Source organism: Podarcis gaigeae (genome assembly GCF_964106915.1).
Source record: "Podarcis gaigeae genome assembly, chromosome: 1".
Lineage (NCBI taxonomy): Eukaryota > Metazoa > Chordata > Lepidosauria > Squamata > Lacertidae > Podarcis > Podarcis gaigeae.
Window position 1 is genome coordinate 100,593,570 of NC_139678.1, and position 12,138 is coordinate 100,605,707.

The following is a 12,138-nucleotide window of genomic DNA, read 5'->3' on the forward strand; positions in this document are numbered from 1 at the left end:
TTCTTCAGCCACTATGGACTTCAAAGTAAATGAATCTATTTTTTATCACACAGCTGGAAAAAAATAACTTGACCACTACCATCTTTTCGGGTTGCTGGGTTTTTTAAAAACAAAAACAAAACTCCAATACTGAGAAAATGTTTTTTTTATTATTATTATAAAATGTTTCTGCCATTTTGTCTCACTTGTCCTGAACACATAATTATAAACAAAAACTTCCTAATTAGCATTACCTAGTTGAGACACACACATGAGCCATAGCACAGTGGCAGGATACATGCTTTGAATGCAGAAGGTCCCAGGTTCATCCCTTTGCATCTATGGCTAACATGGTCAAGTAGTAAGTCACAAGACAGATGTTCGGCCTGAGACCCTGGATTGCTACCACAAGTCAAGAGCAGACAATATTGAGCTAGATGGAATCAAAAACCTGATGGAGAGCTTAGTAGCTCACAATTACTCACAATGCATTAGAAAAACAATACCAGAAACCTACCCAGAGCTTGCCAGTCCCAGGTATTAGCTGAGAAGTACATGCTTGAACTGGAAACCAGTGTGCACTTTAAGAGAAATGTGCATCTTTAATCATGCAACACTTCCTAAAGGAATTATTGAAGTGATAATAACTAGAAGTTAAATTTCAACCTTTGCTTAAAAACTATCATCTGGAATCATTCTTGGGCACTTGAAATCAGGAGTTCTACTTCAAGAAGGCAGTGGTACCCACTGTACCCACCCAGTCCATGTTTCAAAGCAAATGTGATTATCCCAAAGCAGTGCGCACTTTCCTGGTTACTCATAATGAGCTACTACCAAAGCACAAGTCCCTTTGCTTTAAAAAGAGCCAAACGTTTGATCTGCATTGACAATATTGTGTTGAATATTATGAGGTATAAGAGTCGCAGTGGCCTCATTTCCATGCCATGCTAAACCATGGTTTAGTGTGAAGTGTGCAGGTTCCAGAAGAGCTTTGCTCCTCCACTGACATTCTGGTGCTGTGTTGCATTGAGGTAAGTAATGGCCTGGCTTGGCTTAGGTTTAGCTCTCTTCAGACTAACCACAATCTGATCCTCTGAAATCAGTGACACTACTCAAAACATGTTTAAGGCTGGTTCCAACCAAGTATATTCAGGAATGGTCTTGTAAACCATGCTAAGAATCTTCTCACTCACATGCACACTGAAATTGTTATACACACAGGTCCTTCGGTTTCAGTTTCTATGAATCAGTAGTAAACAGGGTCTGGATTTCTGCCCACAGATACATATGTGATTCAGAGTGACATCATACCAAAATCAAGATGCGTGCTTGCACATGTGACAAGCCTCTAATTTTACTGGCATGCATGACATGCCATAAGACTGTGAGGCTCCAATATTTTCTGGCTGAAAAATGTCCATTCCTGAGTGTGCTTGCTGCCAACACATGGAACATGAAAACAAGAAATCTGTACACCTCTGATGAGCTCAGAAGTTTCAAAAGAAGCAGGCAAATTGTGTTTCTCTCATTTCTCACTTTTCATGCTTAACAGGTGCTTTTTCTCTTTTGAAACTTGGGTTACTCACTTTAGAGGAAAAATGGATAATGTGTTCCTTTGCATAACATGAAAAACAGGCTGCAGCTGTCGTATGTTTTTCAATATCTAATATCCACAGTAGCAATTAAATGTTTTTTCACCTAGGTTAAAATAATAGGAAAGTGGGGAGAAAGTTGCAACTTTACTCCACATAGGAGTATTTTCACCTAGCCAATCATTCTCAATGGTGTTTTATCAATGGTGTTGCTAAAGTTTTGTACATGGCTTAAAAATTACTGCAATTTTGCATGCTCAGCACCTGGTATTCAGATTTTTATACGACTTCCTAAAGTGACATTTCAGGAACAAAAGTAGTGAAATAAAATGCATTTTTTGTTTGATCCAGAGAAAAAAGGTGTGCATGAACAGTTGTGTCATCACGACACATGCAATACCTCAAGGACAGTACAGGCACAATACCTCAAGGACTGCCTCTCCCCATATACCAGTAAACTGACCTAGACTCTATGTTCATCATCTGAAGCCCTTCCGTTTGCCTCCACATGAGGTCTAGAGGGTGGCAACACAAAAATGGGCCTTTTCTGCAGTGGCTCCCTATTTGTGAAATGCTCTCCACAGGGAGGTTTGCCTGGTGCCTTCCTTATACAATGGTACCTCGGGTTAAGTACTTAATTCGTTCCGGAGGTCCGTTCTTAACCTGAAACTGTTCTTAACCTGAAGCAGCACTTTAGCTAATGGGGCCTCCTGCTGCTGCCGTGCTGCCGGAGCACGATTTCTGTTCTCATCCTGAAGCAAAGTTCTTAACCCGAGGTAATATTTCTGGGTTAGTGGAGTCTGTAACCTGAAGCGTATGTAACCCGAGGTACCACTGTATATCTTTAGGCGCCAGGCAAAAACGCTCCTCTGCAACCAGGTCTTAGGCTGATTCATATTCTATGGCCTTTTAAATGTGTTTGTGGGGGGAGACATTGCTTTGTTGGTTCTTTAACTATTTATTTGTGCTTTTATCTCAAATTTTTATCTTCTGAACTGTTCTGAGATCTTTTGGTGAAGGGCAGTATCTAAATCTCATAAATCAATAAATAAAATAAATGTCTGTTAGGAAAGAAAGGGCAAAACCAAACCAATTCCAGGCTGCAAATTCTGATCCAATCCAAAAGTTCCCAGACCCCTTATGATTTCCTCACCTCTCCTCTCTTTCAATGGGGCATTATGTAACAGAGAAGCAAGATTTCTTCCCTCAGAAATGCCTTCTTATACTTAAGCAAAGCTCCATGAATGCTGACAATGCTATACAATTCACAGGTCACCAACCTTTTTCAGCCAGGTGGCACATCTGGGAGTGCCGTGGGCAGCTGTCACAAAATGGCTGTATTGAGAGCATAGCACAAAATGGATGCCACATCTAAAAGAGCACAGAATGGTGCAGAAATGCGTGCCCTGCAATCAATGGGAGGAAAGGCGCCTACCGTGCTCCCTCACAGAGAGAAGCTCTGTGTACCTCTTCTATGTTCAGAATAGATGGCAATCTATTCAGGCAGAAGCTATTAAGGCAGCGTCTATGTAGGAGAGGCTGAGCCACTAAAAACTGAAACTGAGCACTGTGGATTTTTGAGAGGATATTTACTGAGACTTCTGCAGTTGCCGTAGGAGGAACTGGCACTCACAGTGGTGCCCTTGGGCACCTTTTTGGTAATCCCTTATATAAATAATAAAGTAAAATAACGTTTGTCACTAAAAACTCCCTGTGCCCTGATTAATCATAAATTGGGACCTATAAGAATAATTCACCCAGAAGTTTGTACTAACCATACCCACACCATGGTTTCAGCTTCAAAACCGGCAAACCATGCTTTAGAGTGACTTAATTGCTTTCTTCCCCCTGTGCTCAGTACTCAACTTTGTAAATTCATTCCCCATCTCCATGGTTTCAGTAGTGTCTACAGCAGCCTTTCCTAACCTTGGGTTCTTTGCAGTTAAGAAGCTACAGAACTAATAAATTTGCCAATGGCTAATACAGGTTATTTCCAAGCAGGTAGTATAGCTATTGATGTCTGGCTCTGTGCAGTCTGTCTTAAATCAAGAGCAGAATACACCATCTGCAACAAAGCAAATTAAGATGCTCAGTCTCATAGTCTCAAGACCATGCAAAGGGCAACAAAAGAACAGGATGTGAAGACAAAACCTATCAGGCACAGAGAACACTAGAAGCTAGAAGTTGTGTAGGTGTATTAGCAATCCTACTATCCATCTGTCATAAATCTAACTTGTTACCATACATCACCCACTGGCAGAGGGCTGTCTGCTGGAGGAATAACACTACGCTGAAATGTTCTGTAGTATATTAAAGCCTCTCTCTTTCTTACGCATTTTTCATTGATGGCTCTCTTGCCCATAGAAACGTGAGCTTCTAATGTATGTGATCAAAAAAACATGAAAGTTTGCATTCATGTATAGGAAAAAAAACAACATTCAAAGATGTTCACTGGCAATAAATCTTCACCAAATATGAGGAGACCGGAAATTTCTTACACTGACATGGCTAACATTCCCAGGGTGCTCCAAGAATATCTAGAGTTTGCCTATCTGTCCACTTATATTTTATTAGGTATGTTAAAGACTGAGTTTACAATTAACTGAACAGACAGTGTACAAAAGGCTTTTAGAACTAGACCATATGGTCTAGGGAAAGGAACAATCTGGATGATCCACATTTCAATCTGCAGCCTTGTCCACCTCTATAACACATTATATTGCTGCAATAAAATATTAAGATAGATTGGGGTGTGTGTGTGTGTGTGTGTGTGTGTGTACGTACACACACACACACACACACCCAATCAGGCAACAAGTTTTTTCCAGCAAGGGAGAAAAGATTTTTTAGGAAAATAATATATTAATTAAACAAAATTAAAAACCCTGAAGGCTTTTGTACAGCTTCTCCAACTCCAATAAATAATATTTCTCTATATAAATAGGTAACTGTCAAGTTTATGCCTTAGCATACCAGTTTTACACAGGATATGCCGGTTGAGGGCTTAATGTTAACAAATCACATATACTTGGAAATCAAACAAAAACAATCAAGAAACACCTATTATTAGAAAGCAAAGGACAGCTGACAAGTTCACAGCTGGAACAAATGTAAATCATTCATCAGTTGTTAACATTTGCTACTTAGTTTAATGCCACTATCAAAATCTTTTTAAAAATAATTCTTCATGGATGATGCCTGTTCACAATAGGTACAGAAAATAAACCAAAAATAACACATGTACACTTGGGTGTGTGTGGAGGAAGCCACAGCTTTTTGATGACACTAAACCCTTATAATATGATGTAGAGCAAGATGCAACATTCAAATAAATATATATTTATTTATTTTATGGGGTCTTATGCAAGTTTAATAAATAAATAACTCCTAAGCTTTTGCATAGTAGATCTGGTGGCTATCTAATGACCCAACTAATGTTACTTTTCAAAGGAATAAGATAACTAAGGTACCTTTATGAAGGCACCCCTGGAGTGTGTCATGTGACTGAGCATCTCTGAGCATGTCAGCATGCAATTCTCCATAGAGAAGAGCTGATTCTTGTTGCGGTGTCCTCCACGCTTGTGGAAAAGAGTAATATCAGTGCCTACATGTAGAAAAAAGTGACAATGGTGCAACATCTTCCATAATGGATTGCTATTATCCTAGTTGCTTTTTGAGACCTAGTCACTAACTCAGTTCTGTAAAAGTGACATTAATGTACAGTGGTACCTCGGGTTACAGATGCTTCAGGTTACAGACGCTTCAGGTTACACACTCCGCTAACCCAGAAATAGTACCTCAGGTTAAGAACTTTGCTTCAGGATGAGAACAGAAATCACACAGCAGTGGCGCAGCAGCAGCAGGAGGCCCCATTAGCTAAAGTGGTACCTCAGGTTAAGAACAGTTTCAGGTTAAGAACAGACGAATTAAGTTCTTAACCCAACGTACCACAGTAAGAGAATCCACTGTTGCATTTTTAGAGGGTCATGATTTTTAGAAGGGAGACAGGAAGACAGCAATTGCACTTCGGGAAATGCATCTGAGTATACACCTCCTCCAAAGCCAATTCCCCTCCCTGCTTGCATCAGGTGAGAAACCTATGATTCTCCAGATGATGTTGGACTAAAACTCCCTTCCCAGACCACAGGCCATGCTGGGAACTGGGAGTCCCAACATCTGGAGGGCTACATGTTCTCCCCCCCCCTTGGGGGTTAAATAATATTTTGGAACATGTGGAATGGGATAGAGAACGCAGAGGATTTATTCTCCAAACGAAATTCTCCTTCAATTTTATACACAACAGAGCAGTGGTTGGTTTTTCTCTCTTCCCAAAAAACAGAGCCTTGTTAGATCAGGCCAAAGGTCCAGCTAGTTCAGCAACCCATTCTCACAGTGGTCAACCAGATGTCCATGGAAAATCTGCAAGCAGGACATGAGCTCAAGAGTATGGTCCCCAATTGTGTTTCCTAGCAAACAGCATCCAGAGAAAACCTTCAATACTGTAGTGCTGTACGCAGCCATCATGGCTGGAAGCCACTGATAGCTTTACCATCCACAAAGTTGCCCAATCCTCTTTAAAAGCCATTCAAGATGGTGGCCATCACTACAAACCAGCAATCAGGTTGCTACTCTGATTGACAGCCCCTGCCAGTGCCATCTATACCAGGAGTCTTTGTATATTGCAACACTGAGGAAAAGTTGGTTCCACAGTCTCCACGGGAGACTGTAAACAGGGACAATCAGAATATTGACGTGTCTGCAGAACAGACAGAAAAATAGCCTTTTTAAAAAAATTAAAGGACTATTTTCAAGTAATGTATCCTTACCAAACCACAGTGAACAAATTACACAAATTATAGTATCCTGCTATAGGATGTCAAGTCACATGGAAGACTCCAGGATTTCTTACTTCAGCTGAAGCAGGAACCTAATAATTAACAAATCAGATATCCACAAACAGTGGGCAGCCATTACCACTGCAGATATTGTTGACAGCAGGAACTTCACACTCCAGCCACACTGGAAGCTACAAAGATCATATTCAATCATTGAAACTGGAAGATGAAACCCTAGGAAACACTTTGTTAATATGTTGTTATTAATTCTGAAGTGTAAGTCAGAACTTTGAATACTCTGATCAACTCCTCTTACTTTTTTTCTTGGGGGGTGGGAATCACTAGAGGTGTGATAAAGCATGCAAGTCTCTCTGGGCTAAGTGCCCTCATCAAAGCATCTTATAGGTATATTAAAAATTGAATGGGCGTAAACAACTTCAGCAGGCAGAGTTTGAGGACGCTATTCCACTGATCTCTGAATTTTATAAACATCAACACTTGGGAGAGTTTGCATGGGAATAAGGCAACTAATTATTGTCTATTGCTTTAGGGCACGCCTGGTGCTCTCTACAGGTATCTCTACTGCTGCTTTTTTCCTAATGTATTGCCTCTTGAAAGCTTTCGCTGTAACGACTTGCTGATCTACTCCAAAGCAATCTAAGTATACTGAAACTACTTTATATTCCAAGAGAAATGTGCTATAACTTCTGAAAAGATGTTTCCTAAACAGAAGCAGCAGTTGAGAATACAGTGTATGCTTTGCAAGTGAATAGTGAACAAAATTACTTCTACAAGTTGAATTAAATTGTAGTGTTCATCCTACGTAGAGTTTGTGTGTGTGTGCATGTTGTAACAAAAACATTATTTTGCAAACAGAAAAAAGCATAACATTACAAATCATAACATTGTAACAAAGATCTGCAATTTTTTATTTTACTTAGAGAATATTGCCCTTGCAGTTATCGCATGCCTGAAGTGGATATAACCATTTTATTCTGCAAAATTTCAGTAACCCTGAAGGCTGAATTCTGCTCCATATCAAAATGTGCACTTCCATTGAAAACATACATCTCTATCCTTTTAAGGATAAACGTCAAGGAGGAGGCTTTGAAGGCCCATCAGGTGATGGGGAACTGGGAGCGCACAGGGTAGCTTTAGGCTCCTGATTGCTCCTTCCAAGACCCACCCTTGCCCATCATATACCTGATGTCATGTATGGCACCAGATGTGGGCTGGGTGGGCTAAGCTTCCCCTGCCTTACAGATTGCACAGCAGAGCATGTTCTGAGAGCCAGGCAGGCGGGTGGTTGGGCCACTGAGAGAAGTAGCTGTTTTGCTTATACCGATTCACTCACTGAAATGGGCAGCATTCAGCTAATTGTCCCACTTACACAATGGAGCTTCCCCCCCCCCCCTCCTTTCCATACGCCCTGAAATTTGTCTGGGGGTTTGGAGAACCCCAGGAACAGCATATAGAAGTAGGAGAAAGCTGATCGTTCCATCTGGAAACTGAAATGCTTGTCCTGATGGAATAATCACCTCAGTCAGTGCAACAGTGAACTCCTCCCAATGAGTATAAGAGAAAACTTGACCCAAGCCTAGCTGGGAACACACACAGGCCTGATTTTGCTGGGCCCTAGGACCCTGAAAAGCTCCCTAGAAATCTAAGTGGGTAGCAGTATCTGTTAGCATGCTGATGCTGTGAGCCTGTCCATCTCATGTATAATCAGTATACAGTATATGTGTCAATAAAACCATATGTCACCAAAGGCACAGGAGTCCCTTCATCCGAAGTCAACCAGATTACCTTCATTCTAAGGAAGAGGCAGGGAACCTCCAGCCCACCAAGCTACCCCATTTGGCCCACAAGACCACTTACCTGTGCCACACCCAGCATCATCAGGTGTGGGGCAGGTAAAAATATGGCTCAGTCAAAAGTGGATTTGCTGATCAACTGTTCCTGCAACCCTCTATGCAAAGAGAGCTAGCAGCTGGTTGTTGGGTCTTGTAGAGAACCCCCTGCAAATTGTTGTACAAGAAAGCAATTTGAAACTAGTTTCTCAATACAGTACCCGAGAATCAACCAATTGTCAGGTTTTGCTGTGGTTTTTCAAGAGGGTGTGGCACTGTACTTTTCAAAGCACTCTCATGATTTATGCAGAGCAAACAAACAAACATTGTGACATTGGATGACGGGCAGGTGGGTGATCCTGCCCATCTGCCAAACCTTATGCACAAGAGGTAATGGAAATAACTAACTGGCCCTCCAGCCAGTCCCAGGTCTGTACCCATGTCCTAAGACAATCTTGATTTTGCCTCTCTGACCCCCTCAGTCCTGCCTTCGTGTAGATGTCAAGCTGCACTGTTCACCGGCTGCCACTGGCATCAAAGCAATTTGCAAGTCAACTGTTCTCCATAAAACATCACAAACTAAGTAAATTCCACTATGCTAAAATCCAGGTAACTGGAACAAACTAATGCACTAAGGCGTGTTTAAACTAATTTTTAAAAAGGAAGATTTTGGGCTACAAAGCACACGTTATGTGTGTCAATAAAACTGGCTTCTTTTGCATTGATATTTCATTCCAAACCCTGCATTTCATTTTTATTATCTTAATGTGTGTGATCATGGGGAAAGGAGTAGACGAGCAACCTTTACGCAGGAAAATGGAAGACATAAGGAACAGACATGTGACCATGTAGAAAGAAGACATATGCTCCACTGCATGAACAAAGGAGCCGTTTACATACCTGGCAAGTACTGTTTTAAAACAGATTTTCATGAACGCAAGACACAAGTAAGAGATTTTGGGGGGACCAAATTCTACGCCTCCTTCCACAATCTGCATAAAATTCCAAGTGCACAGAATTGCAAAAGGAAAGCATATGTGTGCATGCTTATCTACACACACTCTGAGGAATTAATGCAATACTGTTATCTCTTTGGTAGGATGTGGAAGCTGTTTTGAAAGTGATACAAAACTGAAAGCATGACACTGAAGACAAATGATTTATGAACTGAGTAGACTGTGGCCCTCTGACGAGCAACTTACATACTTCCCAGTGGAGTTCAGCAAAAAAGCAAAAAATCTTTTTGAGCTTGGCAGGCCATCTCTGTAATTTTGAGCTTGCTTTTTTTTACTCATTCACTGTTTCACCTTATTTTTATTTTTTAACGTTTCTTTATCCTTTTGATTGTATACCTTTGCCAGGTTGGAACCATGTAAAACTGTGAAGGTCGTTTCAGAGCTTAGATCAGAAGCCACCTGTGTGGGACTCTTAGCTGGGAGGCACATGTAAAACTCTTCCTAGATAAGAGATAGCTTAGGAAAAGCTAGCTAACAGTTAACTTTTCTCCCTGGAAGCTTCTTTCCACTGGAATGTGTTCTTAAAATTGAGTTAACAACTATCAGGAGGATGGTTTTAAAAACAAATACCCAAATAAGAACTATAGGAACCAACCTACGAATGGTAGCCATCTTTCACTTGGTCTTAATACACATCACTTAACAGTTCCTCGCTTCCAGCCCTAGAAGCTTTCCTTACTGAAAACTTGATAACAGCACAATCTATCCTCCTTTGCTCGGACATCCACTGAGTGACCTGCACACCACCAAAGCACCTCACAGGGTTGCTATGGTTCATGGTATTTGTATTCCATCCATCTGCCAAGGCGCTCAGTACTTCATAGAAGAAGCCTACAGGCCTGTGAAGTTGGGAGGCGGACAAAGGTATATATGAGAGATGGCTTGCCCAAAGCCATCCAGTATTCTCCCTAGCCAAGCTCGGATTTGTGCCTGAATTTAACACATCCAAACCCAACTCTCTAGCCACTATTCCAGCTTGGTTCTCCAGCATTAATGGGGTCAGAAGTGTAGCACGCTAATAAAAAAGCAATAGAAATTATAAATAAAACTTGTTATAGGAAATTAATTACTGGACTGGAAACGAAGAAGGGGAAGGGGAAGAAAGGGCTGGGGGTTGCAATGATTTCCTGTTAATAAATGAATTGCTGGATTTTGAGAGGGGAGAAATAGCTGAGGTGTTCACTGATTTTATTTGGCTAATAAATTAATTGGGGAGAAAAAGCTGGGGTGTGGAGTGCTTTTATTTTGGCAATAAATTAATTGCTGGAAATTAAGAAGGGAAGAAGCAGCTGGGGTGTGCAAGGGTTTTTATTTTGGTAATAAGTCAATTCCTAGATACTTTGTGGTTAAAAGGGTTCTGCTGTTAATACAACTGATGATCAGCATTTATAATTCTTCTTCATGAAATTCCAAATAGAATGGGGCTTTTGACTGCATGCTTAATTTGCAGAGTTCGAAGGTGGGACCCAGTGCTCAAAAGGAAAATGAGCAGACAGTGTCATATTTTTAAGGGGGGGGGGAATAGCTCGAGTTCAAGGCGTAAGTGAGAAAAATGCCACAGCATTTTGAAACTGTACCTGCAAATAGTGTTATTATAGTGTTATGACACAGCTTGTGATTTGGACAGCAAATCACTGTTATCTTCCCTCACTGACAATTACCGAACTTTTGTTATGACTCAGGAAAATGCACCAACAAGAGTAGCGAGAATCTAAGTGGACTCTAGGCTATTGATTACAGTTAATTCAAATCTCCCATCTGCAAGGATCTTATACGCAGGCTCAACAGGGCATCACTGTGCTTGCTTTGTCAACTAGATCACCACTGAACCTAATCCACTCACATTTTTTGCAAACTTTTTCAGTAATGCTGAAAAACACCTTTCTTTAGTTATGGTTGTTGGGATGGGGGTCTGTCCAAAGGCATCAGGCAAATCAGCTAAACAGAACCTCCAGGTTGAGAAGAAATATTCATTGAGTATCAGTTGCAGGGTGATGAGCAGTGGAGGGTTATTTTTTGTCCATATCCTGCTGTGGCCTTCTCATAATCTGACTATCCATTATACTGGAAGACGTATTTTATTCCAAGGACTGATTCCCTTAACAAGCACAACTTATGAGCCTTTAAGAAGGTATTTTTCTTTCAAATTTTAACTCTTAACTCACAGGACATGGAAGAAACCTTAACAGCAGCCATTTTTCACCTTTCTAAATGAATGAAAAAAAGTGCAACTAATTAAGGCCTGGAGAGGGTGAAGGGAGGTTAGGAAACAAGAGTAACTTCAGCTGCAAGCAGAAAGATGTTTGAATGTGAAGTCACCCCAATGATGAACAAGAGAGGGGCAGACCTGGTTTATCAGTTTCTCAGAAGTCAAGCTTTACCACCTCTCAGTCACCAGAATACTAGTTATACTTTCTTTATTTGACCTTCCCCCTGTATAAATCCCTTGAGCCAATTAAAGGAATCCAAGTTCCACAAATTTAAAGGAACAGACACATACACAATGGGTTCAGGTCTTTGATTTCTAACATCCAATTGCTTATCTCAATTAAAACAAGAGCTGAAAGTTACTACACAACCCTATGCATATGTATTGGACATCCTGAAGTATTGAATGTTGTAGGTGGGTATGCACAGGATTGCAGTCCTAGTTGTAGGTGGGTATGCACAGGATTGCAGTCCAATCTACAGAGTTTGGTATCAAATGCTCCAATTTTTTGTTTAGTACACATAGCTTATATCTTGACACAGCAAGGCTGGCCTGATTCTGATATTGAAACTGCTACTTCAAAGAGCGAAGCAACACAAATTTGGGCATCACCTACTTTCTCAATGAGATGAAACTTCTTCCACCTTATTCTTGCAG

At 40.8% G+C, this 12,138-nt stretch overlaps 1 protein-coding gene across 6 annotated transcripts in view; it reads right to left on the reverse strand.

Moving 5' to 3' along the window:
* Window positions 1–12,138, reverse strand: part of GTDC1 (glycosyltransferase like domain containing 1) — a 202,457-nt gene that overhangs the window by 164,911 nt on the left and 25,408 nt on the right. The window contains exon 1 of one of the 6 annotated variants that reach the window (XM_083710836.1): window positions 2,725–2,865. The exons of the other annotated variants lie outside the window; for them this stretch is intronic. The gene's annotated coding sequence lies outside the window, so the exon portion shown is untranslated. Of the gene's footprint in view, window positions 1–2,724; window positions 2,866–12,138 lie in introns of those variants that run through there. 6 annotated transcript variants of the gene reach the window in all.